Source organism: Rhodamnia argentea, chromosome 4, assembly GCF_020921035.1.
Source record: "Rhodamnia argentea isolate NSW1041297 chromosome 4, ASM2092103v1, whole genome shotgun sequence".
NCBI lineage: Eukaryota > Viridiplantae > Streptophyta > Magnoliopsida > Myrtales > Myrtaceae > Rhodamnia > Rhodamnia argentea.
In genome coordinates this window covers 20,296,649-20,309,143 of record NC_063153.1, presented here as the reverse complement: position 1 = coordinate 20,309,143, position 12,495 = coordinate 20,296,649, and the positions used below count along the sequence as shown (strand labels likewise).

The 12,495-nt window shown below is 40.2% G+C and overlaps 1 pseudogene; it reads right to left on the bottom strand.

Moving 5' to 3' along the window:
- Positions 1-185: 185 nt before the first annotated feature.
- LOC125314843 lies at positions 186-10,882 on the bottom strand (annotated as a pseudogene).
- Between the last annotated feature and the right edge of the window lie 1,613 nt (positions 10,883-12,495).

The window sequence follows — 12,495 nt, the reverse complement described above, 5'->3', positions numbered from 1 at the left end:
TTGCTGCATCCTCTGGTGCTTAATCGCTTCAGGTGCGTTGATTGCGGCAGGTCCACTCTTCCAAGGGACTGACAGTCCCATATAAACAGACTTTCCAAGTTTTTCAATCTGTCAAGTCGAACTTGAACTGGATCATCATTCGATAGCGGAGCATCTGTCTTGGGTAAATCAATCTTTTAAGTATCTCAAGACTCTAGATGTTTACGGCCGTCAGGGATGGACAAGTTGGGGCAGTCAAATACTTCAAAGGATTTTAGTGCGTTCAGGCCCTCGATTTTTGTCAGCTCAAAGCACCGCTCGAGATATAATGCTGACAAGGATCCCAAGCTTGACAGACTTGGCAACTGTCCCAACTTATCACAGCGGACGACACGAAGCTTCAATAATCCTGAGGGAAGCTTTGGCAGGGATGTCAGCAATGGGCAATCACTAACAGTGAGTTCTTTTAGATAGGTTAGGCGAGAAAGATCAGGCAATGTGCTCTGCTCACTGCTGATATTCAAAACTGCTAGACGGGGAGGAAGCTCTGGAAGCAACTGAAGTTCATAGCAGTCAGTTAAATCAAGGTGTTGTAGACAGCGATCAAGCACTGGCAGCAACTTGAGTTCACAGCAATAACTTAAATCAAGGCGTTGGAGAGAATGCAGCTCACTGATGCTTTGCGGCAGTGATTGAAGCAACCTGCAGTTACTTAAGCTTTGGACGACTGTGTCACTGCGGTCTGATTCACTCACCATGCTAAGCAAGTCGCCCTGAAGGCCTAGCCAGGCAAGGTGTTGCAGAGAATGCAGCTTACTGATTTTTCGATGCAGTAATTGAAACGAAAATCCCTCTCGCTCGAGTTCGTCTTTCGGAGTCGACGTGCTTCCAAGAAAATTACGGGTTGCAACAGGAGGCTTATCGAGTGCATCAGTCCATACTAGTCGAAGGATGCCCGGTGGCAAAATCTCATTTCTATGAATTTCCCTTTCCAGCAATCCCCCACAGCTTGAGTCGTCGACATCTTCAAGTATGCCTAACTGGCGAATGGAACTAGGTAAATTTGTCAAATTCACGCAGCGAGCAATTTTCAAAATTTTCAAGTTCTTCAAACCACCAATGGATTCAGGTAATTCCGCACTGCCCGTCCATAAAAAGTTCAATTCAGTCAACGATTCTAACTTCCCAATTGAATTGCGAATGAGATTCTCTACTGGACGATTACCCAGTTGAAGCCCCGTGTTTTTTAACAACAAGCGTTGCATTTTCACAAGGGATCCAATGCTTTCTGGAAGTTCATCCAGGGATTTGCAATAAGAGGCATCGAGAATCTCCAGCTTCTTCAAACAACCTATACGTGAAGGAAGTTTCTTTATGGCAGTCTCGCATATTATCAGTTCCTTCAGTTCTTCCAATTTGCACATTTGTCCAGGTAGCTCTTCGAGTTTCTCACATTTCCTCATATTCAAAGAAACGAGGCCCTTTACTTCTCCCAGTTGTGGGGGAACTCGAGTCAGTTGACGACAACCCACGGCACTAAGCATCTTCAGCTTCTCCAGAGATTTTATACATTCCGGGAATTCTTCTATGCCAGTCCAGTCTACGAGAAGCTCCTCCAAATTTTTCAGTTTACCCAGCTCGGGGTCGGGTAACTTCTTGAGCCTCCTACACCTCGTCAAGTTCAAGGAAACGAGGCAGTTGACATCTCCAATGGAAGGGTCGATTTCCTCCAAATTCCCACAACCTTCCAGATTTAGCCTCTCTAAACTTTTAAGTGCAGAGAGATTAGGGATGCCCGTTAGTTCGGGGCAGTGTGAGAGATTGACAACTTTCAACTTCTCCATGTCCATCTGTAAGAAAGAAACATGCTCCAAATTAGCTGTTGGAAATAGAATGATTTATCATCAAGATGTAATGAAAGAGATAAGAGCGTTTCTTGTCTTTACCTTGATTGAGCTCAATCCCTTCAGACTCCGACAGTTGCTCAAGTCCAAGGAAACGAGGCACTTTAGTGCAGAGAGATTAGGGATGCTCTTTAGTCTGCCGCACCTGGAGAGTTTGAGAACTTTCAACTTCTCCATGTCCATCTGCAAGAGAGAGACATGCTCCAAATTAGCTGTTGGAAATAGAATGATTCATCATCAACACGTAAAGAAAGAGATAAGAGCGTTTCTTGTCTTTACCTTGATTGAGCTCAATCCCTCCGGACGCAGATTCAAACAACATTCCAGATTTAGGCTCTCTAAACTTTTAAGTGCAGAGAGATTAGGGATGCTCCTTAGGTTGATGCAGTGGGAGAGATTGAGAACTTTCAACTTCTCCATGTCCATCTGTAAGAGAGAGACATGCCCCAAATTAGCTGTTGGAAATAGAATAATTTATCATCAACATGTAACAAAAGAGATAAGAGCATTTTTTATCTTTACCTTGATTGAGCTCAATTCCACCAGACGCCCACAGCCACTCAAGTCCAAGGAAACGAGGCACTTGACATCTCCAATGGAAGGGTCGATTTCCTCCAAACCCCGACAATTTTTCAGGATTAGCATCTCTAAACTTTTAAACCTAGAGAGATCAGGGGTGCTCTTTAGTCGGAAGCACTCTGAGAGATTGAGAACTTTCAACTTCTCCATCTATAAGAGAGAAACATGTTCCAAAATTAGCTGTCGGACTAGAATGATTTATCATCAAATGGAACAGAAGGAAAAAACGTTTCTTATATTTACCATGATTGAACTCCATCCTACCCATTTTTCACTAAGAAAACCACCTGATAAATAAAGTACTAGTAATTTCTCCAAATGAACATTGGTCGCCACGAAAGACTCAGGACACTTCTCCCACTCTAGCCATCTTAACTCAGAAAGTGAATCCTCAATACTTGGATCAAAACCCACTTCACTCAGACGAAGGAACTTCAGGTAAGGCACTCTTTTAAAGCTCTTTTCCTTCATGAACATGCTTGAGCCTTTTTTGTCCAGTCGTAGTGCCTCAATATTTCTATTTTCCTCCTACAAAAAAAAAAAAAAAAGGAATAATAATAAGGATAGTAAGTATCAGCACAGGGCATTCCCCTATCATGACATGACTAAAGTGTCATTAAAGATGGAATGACATACCATCCAACCGCCTTCTGTTAGCATACGTCTGCCTGTTATCGTGGCTAATGCATTTTCTCTACACTTACAGAGTATATGTGACCTTCTCATAACTACAGGATAATATAATATGTCGATTTGCACTTGTATGTCACAAATTTTGTCGAACTTTTGAGATTAAATAGTTTCTTTCACCTTTCACTATTCTGTCACTTACTTCCTTCATTTATTTGCTTAATTTTGATCTTTACTTTTCTACCTTTCATCAAATTAATTTAGTCTTAGTCATGTGCATGAAATTTAAATGTAGCCCTTCCGGCAAATTTTCGCAGGAAATTGCTGTTATATAGTTTTGCCTCAAATTCATAGGTCTGTTGTTATTTAGTTTCTTTTGTCGTAATTTACTGTTATTTAGTTTTGCACAACGTTAAATTGTGTGCTTAAAATACCAGTGACTAGATCCATGCGTAGCACCAGTATGAAGACGAGGACATATCATGAAAACCTGGGTAGAAAAGCCTAATTTGTTACACGCGCAGAGCTCATAATTAAAACTGAAAAACGTTAATTATGCCACTTTCTTTATAATTAATGTATCCTGACCAATCTTCCATCATTTTTTTTTACGTAATTTGCTAATTTCACTAAAAGTGACAATAAAAGAAATGATAAATCCGCAATTGAAGATTTGAATTTTTTAATTAAAAAAATTGCTAGTATTTACTGACAACATAAGTAAGAATTTTCTATTGATTATCGAGTAAGAGTCATCCAAATTATGTAGTGTCGTTTCAAGTTGTCAACTAACCCAACTATGCATTTCTAGATAATTCAAAAAATTGATATATATCAAGGTGCTTCTTCAATTATGTTAATGACATTTACTGAGCATTACAATTTAGACTAAAGCTTCACTTTTATTTTTCAGTAAGTACATGCACTTATTCATTTACATTATCTTGCTGGATATAAATTGTAAACATGCATAATAAATCCTGGAGAACAAATTGTAAAATCCTCCATACATTTAAAACCACTGCATAAGATCTTATTACTTCAAATTGAACAAAATCTTGAGTTGATAGCCATATGAGAGGCGAATAATTCAAATGAAATCTTTCTTTTTGTTGCCATAAAGTAGGAACTGCACACGAGCAAATCGCACGTATTCACGGTTGAAAATTAAAGATTGGTTATGCATTCGATTCTTGATATAAATTAAATTTTCAAACTGGTGCGATGCTCGATCTTCAACAAGTAATATAGGTAGAAGCAGAAAAAAAATCTGCTAGAAAATGACGTTAATAGCCCTTTTCTGAGCCTCATAATCACGAGTGCAAACTTTTCATCAATTGAACGCCAAAATTGGATATAGCTATTACCAAGAAAATGCTAACAATATGTTGAGAATGGTCAAAGATATAGAGAAAGCGAACAGCTACTATAATAATTTGAGGGACTACCATTAGAGAACATGGGAGAGACCAAAAGTAGGCATAATTGTTACCTTGAGTTGCAAAACTTTCATGGCTTCCTCATCCCATAGTCTGCTACAATCCCAAGATTGTGTACCTTTTGGACAAGCGATAGCTCTGCCTAGATCTCTTAATTGATCATGCATTCTCAACTTATTTTCCTCATCATATTTTATTAGGGAAAGTTCAATCATTCTTGCTAATCCGGAATTTGGGTACAATTGGAGATCCTTCCACAGGTAGGTGGCAATTCTTTTGTCAGTTCCTATGAAAAAACATGCTATGTCTAGGAACTTTTGTTTCTCCTCATATTTTAGTGCACATAACTTATTTTCAACTTTTCTTGTACCTCCATATCAGGCATCTTCTTCAATTTGTCTCGCGTCTCTACCCATATGCTTTTACATTGTCTTTTGAGATATGAACCTATAATCACGAGAGCTAAGGGAAGCCCTCCTGTGGTGTCAACAATATCACTGGAAAGAGCCGCGAGTTCTGCCGGAGGTTCCTTCCCATCAAATGCAAATCTGCTAAACAGATGCAAAGAGTCTTTGGCATTCATTTCTTTGAGTTCATACTTTTCATATTCATGCTTCAAGAGGGCCTTATCTCGACATGTAACAAGGATCCTACTTCCCGATCCGAAACTGCAATCTCCTATCAATTTATCGAGGTGGTTTTGACGATCCACATCGTCAAGAAGAATAAGTACTTTCTTTCCTTTACAACTTGATTGAATCTTTCCAATCCCCGTATCAGGATCACGCACCGTACATGCAGCACTTTCTGTCATATCTGAGATTAGTAGAGATTGGGCATGCTCCATACCCTTGCTTTTAATTGTCTCTCTAGTATCCTTAAGAAAGCTGCGGTATTTAAATTTGTCAAAAAGCTTTTTATAGATGATCGTGGCCAGAGTTGTCTTACCGATGCCGCCCATCCCATGAATGCCAATAAATTGAGTTTCGGAAGGAGCAGTATCCACCAATTTCATAACCTCAGCCACATGATCATCAATTCCAACCAAGTCCCCTGGAAGAGCTGGTGGAAGATCATGTTGTAGCTCGCACATTATTATTTGCACGAGTTCTTCCACTAATTCCCCTTCATGCCTGACAAACGACAAAACACATGATAACTTATTAATAGCTCCAGAAAACAAGGATTGAGGATGATAAATAGAAAAATTCTTCTTTCGACAAGGATCTGTTTGTTAAGACAAGGTAAAAGAAGTACCCATGAGCAAATTGCTCTGAATCGAATATTCTGGAAGCAACTGCTTTTCTGAGCGCTTCCGGCCCTTGTTGCTTGACATCCTCCTTAAAATGATGCATATGGGATTTGAAGGCTTCTCCAAAGGCCCCCTTGAGTTCTCGCACGTCATAGGATTTGACCTTATAAAGCACGGGCAAGACTTTTTGTTCTCCTCTTTCCACGCACTCCATTATCTGAACGAGCTCGCGGAGGCACCATTCGCTAGCCGCATAATTTTCCGAGATGACTGGGATTGAAACCTTAGAGTGCTTGATTGCACTGATAAGATTTTCAGCAATGCCCTTGCCGAAGGGGAGGTCCTTATCATCTTTGAACACGAAGTTCGGATGGAACCTCAGGCCCACAGCTTTGAGCCTTTGGTAGAGGTGATCGACAAAGCCGTTGCGAGTATCGGGGCCTCTAAAGCTCAAGAATATGTGGTAATTGTTTCCAATCACGGAGGTGGACGAAGCAGATGGGTCAGAATTCGCTCCGGAAGTCGATGGCACATTGATCTTCTCCGACGAGTCTGAAGGGGGAAGAAGAAGAGGCGATTCACTCGCGCATTCAGACCATTCTTCGAGGGCGTCAGGCCTTGGTCGCTTCGACATGGTCGGAGTGCAAGCTTCGGTGAGTTCAGCTCGCTTGAGTTGTCGTGTCGAACGATGATCTGCTACTGCAGTGCGGCTCTCTCTCTCTCTCTCTCTCTCTCTCTCTCTGAGACTCGACTGTTATCGACTATCTGTGTGCCAAAATTTACAGCATGGCTGGGTAAAGAGGGAGAAGGGAAAGCAGGAGGCAGGGCAGGAAGATGAAGTAGGTTTGTGGATTCATATATATCATCTATTCAAATTGGGAATCTAAAAAATGCCTTCTTGTGGTCTAAAAGCAAGAGATAAAAAAAAAGGTAGAAAAAAGAATGTAATAGCTATATTGACACTGTGATTATATTCATGAGAATAAAAGATTTTCGTAATATTGAAAGTAATTATATGCCCCTTGAACTAAAACTGGAAAGTATTTAATGAAGTAGAAGATTTTTTTTTTCAAAAAGAAAGTAAGAATAGACCTCACGAGAATGTCACATGCCGGCCACCCTTTGAAAGTGTTTTGGAGAACAACTTTTACATTTTTAAGATGGATTGGTTGTTTTAAATCTATATATGAAAAATATTTCATTTCATCAAGCTTAATTCATAGCACTAAGAAATTATGCTCTCTTGTTGGTTTTTTTTTTTTTTTTTTGTAGGTGCAAGCACAACAACAATTTGCTTTTAATTAACGTACGAACTTTAATAGATGGCAAAAGATGTGAAATTTAATCATGGGACACTCACGTTTTTACTTACTTTCTTTTTATTTATGGCCCAAATGACATTAGCACTATTGGTTTTGCGAATTTTTCAAATAAGACAACCAATTATAATTCCTATCCATAGCAAGTTCAATTCCTTCAACCATTCAAACTTCCCAATTGAATCGGGCATAGGAGAGAGATGGCAAACCCCATCATTCACATTACAAGAAAGCATTCAATCAATTTATTGTTCTCATCCGGCCCTACCACTCTTCTTTCGGAGTCTCCAAGGCCATCATGAAGCCCTCTTCCTTTTAACCGTCGATGTGAAACGCACCGGTTGATTGCCAGTCCAAAAGAAAAACACCTCTCTCATTGTGAATTCACATATATCTTTGATTGATCCCTTGGGACCTTTGTTGCTTTTCGCTTCTTCCCGAGTCTCCAAAGCCACGAACCTCTTCTTTTCGGTGTCAATGTCAAACACGCTGGTTGCCCCTAGCTGTTCAAAAGAAGAAGGAAAAAAAGCTTAAAAGCACCCACATCAATCGGGTCCGCCTGAAGCTTCGTCGGCGTTGCCTTTATTCACTCTAATTCAATTTCCATGCAGCACACGCATCGTTGGATCGAGAAATTCACGAGAGAGATGCCGGAATTCATGTCTTGGATGAGAACGAATCATCAGGAATCAACGTATAGTTACCAAGGCTACTATGTAATTGTAGGGAAATATTTGGGATGCTTTCGCAAGAAAATGAGGAGGAGGAGCTATTTGTAGTCATACCTGAAGCTAAGGTTCTTTCAAAGTTGGCGGGCTTCAGACAGAGAAGAAAAAGAAAGAGTTGGTTAATCATCTTGACTTCTAGCTTCTTAACCATCTGTCATGATCTTTCCGAGGCATATGTCCTCCAAAAATGATGAATTGAGCTGACCGGGTAAGTAGACATTCAAGATTCAACTGTGATCCCTTGATGACACGGGTCATTCTCAATAACATTAGCCTTCCCACATAATAAATTAATACAGTACTGAGAATTGGAAGAATCATCTGTTTATGTTGGACTTCTTTCTTTGTTTTTTTTCCAAATCAATTTTGACATCCCGAGCGAAATCTTTTTTGACAGACTGTAGATAATTTTTAGCAGATTCGAAAAGTAGAAATACAATTTCCGACTTGTCGTTATATTATAAATTCAGAACAGGTGCTGAAATTTCGCCTATTGGGCAGTTTGACTCTGCTAGCAGTAGAAATCATTCACAGAGAGGTCACGAAGAAAAATTTCCATTAATAAAAATTTAATAACAATGGGCGCCTCCATGTCACGGGCACTTGCAGAGAATTACCATCTCATTCTCTTAAACAAAATGTTATCTACTAGCATTAGCAATAGGTGGATCCCTCGCTAAGAGAGAGCACATGAGGAAACCTATTATGTCATTGGTAAAATACTGACCGTAAATATCCACCAAAGGTACGAGCATTTGAGGGAAATTACGATCTCACGAGAAAAAATGGCAGAGATAGGACTCTTGAGTCACGAGCACTTAATGAAAATTATCGTCCTTTCCGAAAGTAGCTAATAGCAGGTACACCCCTAGTTATGACCACTTGAAAGAGATTATTGCCCTTATGAAGGAGTTGCTAATGATAGATACTGTTGGGTATATGTGGCCGATTGAGGAGGACTAGGATCTTGTGCCCGAAAACTATTTACAAGTTGTAATATTTGAGTCTTTTTACTTGGTCAAAATAAGAGGCAGGACCCACTGGTATTAAAAAAAAAGGGAAGGAAAAGAGAACAGTTGGTTTCTCCTTAAAGGGGGTCGAGAGTATTCCATAGCAGAAAGAGAGGAAAAGAAAACAGAGAAAGGAGAGACAAGAGAAGAAAGAAGGAGAAAGGGGAAAAGAGAAGAAATAGTCGCGTGCACGCGCCACTCACCATGAACGCCTCGCCGAGCTTGTTTCACTACGTGTCGCAACGCTAGGTAAGTGCTCGCACCTCTCTTTTCTCCTATTGAAGTGATTTTTCGGATTGAGGGCAAAATTCGGATTTTGAGGGAAATTGTGTTGCTGTGTCCGATCTCATGGGCGATTGGCTGCGTTTTTGCTTGAGGATGAAACTTTAGGATGTTATGAAGCCGTAGGATTCGACGGATCACGATTTTGTATTATGGTTTGCCCGAAGCAAGCAATTCAAATCAGATGCGCAGACTTACTGTGCGAACAGTGATCTTCGAGGGCTATTTTCTTTAGATTGAGGTTGTCGATTGAGGTCGACCCTGTTGAGACCTTTGTAGTATGTTAAATAAGCTTCATTTTGACTACAATATTGCATCAATCGGACTTCGTTTGATTGAGTTGAGGAAGTTCTCGCAATTAGAGCTGGAAAATCCAAGTTTTGGAGGTTTTGATGTCGTGGAGCCTAATTTTGGTGTCGGTCAACCATGATTATTTTATGAAATAAACTTAAGGATGTTTGGAGCTAATGCTTTTGACGGTTTGTGAATTGGATTTACGATTTGTCCGAACGAAATTTCTGAAGTTTGGCGTGCGGGCTGTCCAAGTGCACGACCAGTAGTTTTTTTGGCCCGTATGTGTCTGATTATCAACGTTTATATGTCGTTTAGTTAAGTTTTTCGCTAACATAGTATTTTTCCAGCTTTTAATGTTATTTTTCAATTAATTTTTAGGATTTCAAGCTTTGCGGTTCAAATGATTACTATAGGTTGGTTTGCGACTTTTTAAGGTGAGTTGTACATGTACTCTCTTCTAAGAATTTATAAAACTCATGCTTTAAAGATGAGCATGTATATTATGGTTTGATTTTCTCGACAAGGTGAAGTAAGATGACGTTTAGAGCATTATTTTTGCATAAACAAGATCAAGCTATTACTACCATTTGATTATTTGTTATGGCTTGTTGACGATTGTCTTACTGAAATGCTATTTGAGAAATATGTTTATGAGGAAGGCTATGTATTCGGTTTAGGGCCTTCGGATTGTGAAACTGGATTGGTGTGGTTTTTCTGGATTTAGTATTGGGGTTAATACTAATGTCCCTATGAATAGAACCCATTGAGATGGGGGTAGTATGCATACTATCGGGACGTCTTTGAGCCGAATGTCACGACCCGAACAAGCTCGAAAACATCCCCTCCGGCCTCGCATACGTACAGTTCTCCAAGATCCAAAAGCCAACAAAAACAATACATGCGGAAGCAGAAACAAATCCCCGTACAGAAACCAACAACAATACGATGATTTGGGATGGTAAAAACAAACGTATGTACATATATACATAATTGTTACAACTCTCAAACCTAGGGCTTCAAAGGCCACAGTACAAGCCCGTGACCACTTATAATAAAAAGATCCAGTGGTCGAAGTCTACTATACTTCCAAAAGAAAACACTCTACAAAAGTCAAGAGGCCAACTACCCCCGGCCTCGTCCTCGCTATCCGCTATTATATCGTCTACAGCTGCCAACTCATCCTCATCAACTTCAGGTGGCTGCTCCGCATTAGATGGCTCTACAATTTCTCCATCCTCTCTTGTCACCATGACCTCTAGGTCAGACTCCAAGCCCTCGGGACCAGCATCGGTGTGCACCACTACGCTGTTTGGAGGTGTAGCATTAGTGGGATCTCATTCCCCAATTCCATCGTAGGGAATGTCAAAACCTCTAAACGGGCCCACCGACATATCCCCGTGGCGATACGTCCACGCCACGTACGTGTGAGGCTTCCAATATAGTTCTCCCTCGTCAACCCGGACCATGGTAGTGTGCCTATAATACACCTGATTTTCCCCAACCGGATACTCGAGGAAATTCCGAATCTCGGGAGCGGATCATTCACAATTGATGCGGAGGGTCTGAAAAAGAGAACCCACGATGGGGTGAGAATAAATCTCAGTAAGAAAGTCCATAATCCTAGGTTAGGGCGCTAGTGCCTCCGGACACGTCCTAGCTGAGCAATTCTTAACAAATCCTCCTTCAATCAATAATTCAACAAATAAATTCCAAAATACTTCATTCTTTCTCCCAAAATTGCCACACCTTTACAGAAATTCCACGTTACTCCCATATCGACGTTCCACGCCTCGGACTATAATAAAAAATATTCCACATTACTCCAAAGCTCGCGTTCGACGCCTCAGGCTATCATAAAATATTCCACGTTACTCCAATGCTCGCGTTTAACGCATTAGGCTATAATAAAAATGGACAAACCCGCGTAATAATGCCTCAAGTCATTATATAGTTTGAACCCTATAATAACGCCTCAGGTCACTATAACCCGTGTAATAACGCCTCAAGTTAATATCCCGCGTTTAACGCCTCAGGATAAAATAAGCACAATCCCGCGTTTAATGCCTTAGGGTTAAATAATAAGCATAACCCCGCGTTTAACGCCTCAGGATAAAATATGGTCTTATAAAATACGAACCCCGTGTAATAACGCTTTAGGATAAAATTTCACACTTCCTCTCAATTATTCCACATAAAGACCATGTACTATAATAATTCCTCGATTGTTCGTCGGATACCACACAATCACATAAAACCTTCCGATCGATCAACCTTCACCACGTAATCTTGCTAAACTTCCCGATTAGAAGATCGAGACTACACGATCTCACCAATTTTTCTCCAAATAAAGATCGGGACCACACGATCTTTCTAATTTTCCTCAACTGCCCAATCGAGACCACTTGATTTAAGTATACTGAATAAATACTCGATCGGGATCACGTGATTCACTCACGTTGAATAAATAATAAATCGGGACCACTCGATTAGATCACACTCAAGCCGTCGGCCAATCGGGCCACACGATTAATTTATACTACCACAAAAATTAATCTACTCCACACAATATTAATTATGCTAACGTAGCAATTAATAATCACCGTACGAACAAAATTTCGCTAACGTACAATTAATACGTACCATACAATTAAACTATAGTAACGTGGCAATTAAACGGGACCGTACAATTAAAATACTCTAACGTGCATTTAACCCCCACCACACGATTAATCTACATAAAGCAAAATTCAATCGCAACCGTCCGATCAATCTTTCTAAGCAAGATTCACTATGGGCCGTTCGATTAAAGCATGATAAAGCTAGATTTAATCCTAGCCCTCCAATCTCAATCATGCATCATTATTCACCTCAAGAACACATTTTCTCTCTCCTCGTTCATAATTTTCGGCCAAGTCATATTCTTGAGCAAATCTCACAAATTTTTCATCAAATTACTCAATCTAATGTCCATTAGCAACCTAGATACCTAATCCAAGATTAGAAACCAACTTATCCAAAATCTAGCAAATTTTCCGGCGAAAAAGTCGAGAGAAATTTTTGATCCCAACTAGCGGCTCCG